This window comes from Miscanthus floridulus, chromosome 5 (genome assembly GCF_019320115.1).
Source record: "Miscanthus floridulus cultivar M001 chromosome 5, ASM1932011v1, whole genome shotgun sequence".
Lineage (NCBI taxonomy): Eukaryota > Viridiplantae > Streptophyta > Magnoliopsida > Poales > Poaceae > Miscanthus > Miscanthus floridulus.
In genome coordinates, this window is record NC_089584.1 from 78,936,816 (window position 1) to 78,943,559 (window position 6,744).

The following is a 6,744-nucleotide window of genomic DNA, read 5'->3' on the forward strand; positions in this document are numbered from 1 at the left end:
ACTGGAAGATGAAAGGGAATGAATGGATCTGATTGCTCAACTCTTGCTTGAAAGTAGAATAGGGGCTTACATAGAATTATTAGCTAACAAACTAATCATGACTGCTAATAAAATACATACATAAGGATTCACTACTATTAATGCTTTTTTTTGCAAAGGGAAACCCAACAAACCATAAAGTGTATCATATCCTTTGGAGTCAGAAAATTATTCCCACTAGTTGGGTAAGTCTTACGAGTACATTATGTACTCAGGGTTTATTTGCCCCTATTGTAGGTGCAGCTTGAGGAGTAGCTATTGTGTGAAGGATTCTTATGGTGGGCACAGGCGAATCCTTGTATCTTATCATTAGATGTTTATTGTAATTCTGCTGTTTAAATTCCGCACTCTGAACTTGGTATTGTAATAATGTATTTCAGAGAACTCTTGTTGTATGAAAGGGGCTAAGTATTGTAAACTCGTTGTCATTATTGGATCCTAGAGGAAAAACATGGATTATTCAAGTTCTCCCTTAGGGTGTGATCGACGGAACCGTCCGATGTAGCTTACTTTCTGGGTGCTTAGTGTCTGGTGGAAGACGAGCACCTCTGGAAGCATGCTATTTCGGGCGATTCTACCACAGTGGTACTAGAGCCAATAATGAGTCTACAAGTTTCATAACTCTTTTCAAAACCTAAAATTTGACCAACAAAAGTTTTGTGAAAAGTAGGACGCGATAAAATTATGTAAATAAGTATAAGCCCTAGCAATATGGTCTATCTAGGATAGCGGCACTGGTTTTATTTAATTAATTTTCTGTAGGTACACTAACTTACACTGTGTAAGAATCGTTTAGCGTACGAAAAGTGAGTGCGATGTGCTGAAAACTTTTGCGAATGCCGCTATATTCTGGCTTGAGTGAATGGGTAGGCCGATGCATGCATCATGAAAAGAGAATCTTGCTTAAACTAGACTTCCCCTACATGTATAATTTAGATTAGTGAATTGATAGGATGACCTAAAAGAATGCTTTAATAAAAGCCTTATCATTTCTCTAAGTCTCTTGTTCCTGATCTGGAGGTGTTCTCCCTAATGGTTGGTTCGTATCTATTTACAGATGAAACTGAGGTCTGGTCGTGGGAGTACCAGTGCTGGGATGGGTCGTGGCCTTAGCGAAGGCCAAGGTGAAAGTGATCATGGCAATGAGAACGGCAACAGGGAGAGCCATGAGGCCCCACTTCTGGCTCCTCCTCCTCTGCCACCACCACCTCCGATGACCTATGTGGAGATGATGGCGGAGATGCTGGCTGCTCGGCACGAGTCAGGCCGTGCCTTGGAGATGCTTGCCTAGGCCATTGGTGGCTTCGCCCGTGGGGGCCACGGAGGCAATGGCGGGAACAGGGGTGGTGCCCATGGTCCCAAGGGGCCCTGTTCTTATCAAGATTTCTTGAAGATGCACCCACCCATGTTCGTGCCAATTGCTGAGCCTCTGGATGTAGAGCATTAGCTTCGTATTCTGAAGCAGAAGTTTCAGCTGCTCACTATAACTAAAGAGCAGAAGGTGCGCTTTGCAGCGCAATAATTGTTGGGTTCTACCAGTACATGGTGGGACACGTTCAATGCCATGTAGCCGGTGGACCACCATGTGACTTGGTAGGAGTTTACCACTGCTTTCAGAGAGTACTATATTCCTGCTGGTGTGCTGAACCAGAAGTTGACTAAGTTCCTAGACCTAAAGCAAGGGAGCATGTCTGTGATAGATTATGTGAACAAGTTCAACCATCTAGCATAGTATGTTGGGACCCACGTCGATACTCATAAGAAGAAGAGGGACCGTTTCTATCATGACCTCTCTTGTAGTCAGCAGAATGAGCTATACATAGGGAACTACCAGACTTTTGGGGCTATGATGAATGCTGCTATTGCCATGGAAGGACTTCCACGTGACTCTTAGGCTGAGTGGAAGCACAAGTGGGTGATCACTGGATCTTCTAGTCACCCACAGGCTTAGAAGGTGTAGGTTGTCAGGCGGGTGTCCTATCATTCTCTAGGTGGATAGTTGTCCCATTAGTCTCAGCAGATTCACCAGGCACCTCCCACTCAATATTGTGCGCCTACTCAGCAGGTGCAACAACAGCCTCAGGGACAGTAGGTTTTGCCTCATCAGGGGCAGGGGAACAAGCCTGGTGCTTGTTTCAAGTGTGGCAAGGAAGGCCACTATGCTTGGGAGTGTCCACAGAACTAGCCTACACAGTCTTCCCAGCCTTCAGTCAACTTCCGTCTAGTCAAGAGGATGATTATCAAGAAGAAGGTGCCCATAAGCCGCTCTGGACAAGTCAACTTCACTGAGGCTGAGGAGATCTTACAGAATGAACCGGTGATGGCTGGTATTTTTACCATTGATTCCCACCCAGCATATGTGTTGTTTGATTCTGGTGCATCACATTCATTTATGAGCATGGGGTTTGCACAGAGACACAATATATCTATTATGGCTATTTCTATTGCCTATAGAATCAATACTCCAAGTGCGTAGTTGTGTGTTAATACTCGGATGAACACAGTCGGATTAGTGCTAGCTGTAACACCCTTGGTGTCACATTGTACAATTTTTGCTAAAACATTGCATATGCATCATATTTATGTGATAGTGTATGAAATATAATATGTAAATAAATTCATGTGACTTGAAACATTTATTGGAAACGTGAAACGGAAGTTATATTTTATGTCGCGTTATATCGCTTAGAGTTCTAGACAAAATTTTAATGAACGAAAATGCTATAGAATGCATACCCGACACTTTAATAAAGTTTGTGGTACAAACTTTGTAGGTGGCGATGAAATACTTGTGGTCAATGGGATTCACTAGCTAGCATTCTTGATAGCGTAGAAATCAAATTCGATGCGAAACCGATAAGAACGTAGTTGAATTTCTTAAGTTAGGAAACGCTTCGACGAAGCTAAGTTTGAGAATTTTTGTAGGCGAATTGGATTAAGAAGTATTGTAATTTCATGGTTGGTTTTAGTAGTTTGACATACCATCTCGAGCGTTAAATAGTTAGTTTCGCCACTGGATCATCGAGTTGGGTTTTAGGACCGCTTTAAAAAACGTGCATGCCACGTTCCGGTCGGTGTCTGTGTCTGGACACGGTCACCACCTTGGTTCGGCTTGCCGCTGCTGCACTGGCCTACCCAAGCGTGCGCTGCTGCACCAGTCACATCTCCATTGCCATGCCCTAGCACGTGCTCACGCACGCAGCACGCGTGTCACCGCCGCTGCACTGGCTTACCACTGGCTCCGCGCTGCGGGCCACGGCCACACTGCTACCATGCCCAAGCACGCGCTCACGCACGCTCCACCTCACTGGTGCCGGTGGGCCTAGTTGCTCTGCTCCGCCATTGCCGTCTGTCTCGCTAGGTCCCCACGTGGCTGCTGGCCTCGGTTGCAAGCGCTGGATCGCCCGCGTGCGCTCTAGCCGCCAGCATCACATCTGCCTGCGTCGTTGTACCGACACATGGCTGTGTCACCGTCAGCTTGCAAGTCAATGCGTTGCGCCTACCGAGCCATGCTAAATTGTACGAGCATGTGTGTCTTCCCTGTGTTCGCCTTGTCTGTTGCGTTGTGTGGCGAGCATCGCTCTACGCTCTCGGTCACCTCTGCCATTAATGGCATCGCGCTGGAGTCACCAAGCCGCGCCAAGGCCAGCTCGCAGCGCTGGTCGAATCCATGCAATTGCATGCGCCTAAGGATTGGGTAAGAACCTAGCTACGCGTTGAATAGTTCCACTACTGCTGCCAGCCGGTGTCAAGCCCTTATTTGAAGTTCCTTCGATGTCGGCCACTTTAAGACTCCATGACAGCGCCCGTCAAATTCCCCTAGCCCCGTCCACCTCCGTCCAATTCGTTGGCACTGTATCTTTGCCCTGCTCCACTCTATCCTGTGCGCACCCCATTTTGCCCTGCTACTGCCTGCTCAGTGCTGCCGACGTAATCGCGCCACCACCGCCGTCGCGAGGCTTGCCGTGTGCGCGTGGTCAGACTCACTCGGTCAGTCTCCGATCAAGCCACCACGCCCGGTAGGTTCGGGGTGAGTCACTATTGCCCATCCTTGAGCTTGTTCACGTTGTGTCTGGGGCCACACCAGTGGAGCATGAGCGCATGCGCGTCGCATGGATGTGGGCCGCGCCACGAGCAGTGGGCCGCAGTTTGAAATTTGCTTTTCTATTTTCCAATGAATTAGTAAATGCTTATTCAATTTAGTTTTGAGCTGAACTTTGATAAATTGTAGTAAATCTTGTAGATGTCCAAAAATAGTAAAACAAAATTTGCTAGGTTCACAAAAATGCTATCTATCTGTTGGTGTAGTTAGTTTGCACTTGGCTATGATACTGATAGGTTCATAAATTCAAATTAGAGAGCTTAGTATTACGTAGCATAATATTTGTAGGAATTTTTATGGCAAATTGATGATAGATTTAGCCATGAATTTTTTACAGTAAGACCATTAGATTATTATATACTCACTATAGTTTTTGTAGCACTAGAGTAGGTTAGTAAATAGAATAGCTAGTACCCTTGTTTTATCGTATGTTGAGTAAATCAGTATTAAGAGTAAGAATACCTTTAGTTGTTAAGATAATATATGTCACGCTTCATACTTGTTAGTGGTAACAGTAGGTAACTTATCACCTTAGTCGGTAGAGCTAGTTTAGTAGCTTGACAAATGTATTTGTATTTTATGAGTGGCTGTTGCCATATTATTAAGTGTTGCATCATCATTTCATGCATGTAGATCATGAGTTGGTAGAGTTCGTGCTCGTGGACGAACAGGATTACAAAGAGGTCATTGAGGAGTATGAGGAGGAGATCCTCATGTAGGAGGGAGCCCCAAAGCCTTTTGGTGCTGACTTTGCTGACCCACCGCCTGCCCAAGGCAAGCCTCGGTGCATAACCCATATTTTTACTGATCACTAAATATATATATGATGTGCATTTACGTTTAAGGTATTTTATGGAAACTACATGCATAATACATCTACCTATGAGTCCTACTAGTACAAGTCGAGTAGTTGCTATGCTCAGGATTCCGGTAGCGTGAGTAACCTACCGTTACTTGCAATAGGTGATAATTATGATCACTCATGATAAAATGGTGGAAAGGAAAAATGGTGACTGAGCAGGGATATGGTTTGGGTATTGGTGGGTGTAAGAGGTTGTGTCCTACGGCCAATAGGGCATAGCTTGGTTACACTTTTTCCCTGTCTATGTTGGTTAAGGACCGGCCATTGCATAAGGCTCTAGGCAAGTCATAGATTTATTATCCCGAGCACATACTTGGGTATGGGTGCAGGGAAGACTTGTTGCTCTCTTGTCATGGGTTCTAGCAATTTTCGGACTGACTGATTGGAGGTACCGAGCTAGGGGCATTGATTCGCGAATCGTCGAGCGATCCGGTATGACTTGTCTACGGTTTAGCATCGTAGTAAGAACTGAAAGCTGGAAGATGATGAAATGGAACTGATTGCTCACCCCTTGCTTGAAAGTAGAATAGGTGCTTACATAGAATGGCTAGATAATGAATTAATACGGCTATAAATAATAACATAAATAAGGACTCACTATTAGTATTGCTTTCTACAAAAAAGGAAACTAGCAAGCCATGAAGCTTTGCATATCCCTTAGAGTCGGGAAGCTATTCCCACTAGTCGGATAAGTCTTGCGAGTACATTGTGTACTCAGGATTTATTTACCCTTGCTACAGGTAATGCTTGAGGAGTACCATTGTGTGAAAGGTCCTTCTGGTGGGCACAGACGGATCCTCATCACTAGATGTTTATTTTTATTCCGCTATTTAATATTCTGCACTCTGACATTTGGCAATGTAATAATGAATTTCTAAGAACTCTGGATGTATGAAATGTATTAAGTATTGTAACTCGTTCTCATTATTGGATCCTTGGGGAAAAATGTGGTTCTTTTGGGTTCTCCCTTGCGGTGTGCCCGATGGATACCGCCCGTTGTAGCTTGCTTTCAGGGCGCTTAGTGTCTGGTGGAAGACGAGCACCTCTGTAAGTGTGTTATTTCGGGCAGTTCTACCACAGTTGGTACCAGAGCCAATAATGGGTTACAAGTTCATCACTCTTTTCAGAAACTTAAAAATTTGACCAACAAAAGTTTTATGAAAAGTAGGATGCGCTAAAGTATGTAAATACATATAAGCCCCAACAATATAGTCTATCTAGGATAGCGGCACTAGTTTTATCTAATCAGTTTTCTACAGGTACACTGACTTACGTTGCGTAAGAAATCACTTAGCATACAGAAAGTGAGTGCGATGTGCCAAAATTTTATGAATGTCGCTAGTTTCCAGCTCGAGTGAACATATAGGCCGATGCATGCATCATGATAATGGAATTTTGCTAAAAACTAAATCCCCCCTACACGTATAATTGGATTAGTAAATTGATAGGACAACTAAAAGAATGCTTTAATAGATGTCTCGTCGTTCCTCTCATCCCTTGTTCTGATCTAGAAGGTCATTCTTAGTGGTTGGTTCCTATCTCTTAAAGATGAATCTGAGGTTCGGACGTGGGAGCACCAGTGCTGGGGTGGGCCACGGTCTTGGCGTGGGCCAAGGTGAGAGTGGCCGGGCCAATGAGCACAATAGGGAGAGCCATGAGGCTCCACGTCTGGCTCCTCCTCCTCTGCCACCGCCACCGCCACTGCCACCACCAATGACTCACATGGAGATGATGGCGGAAC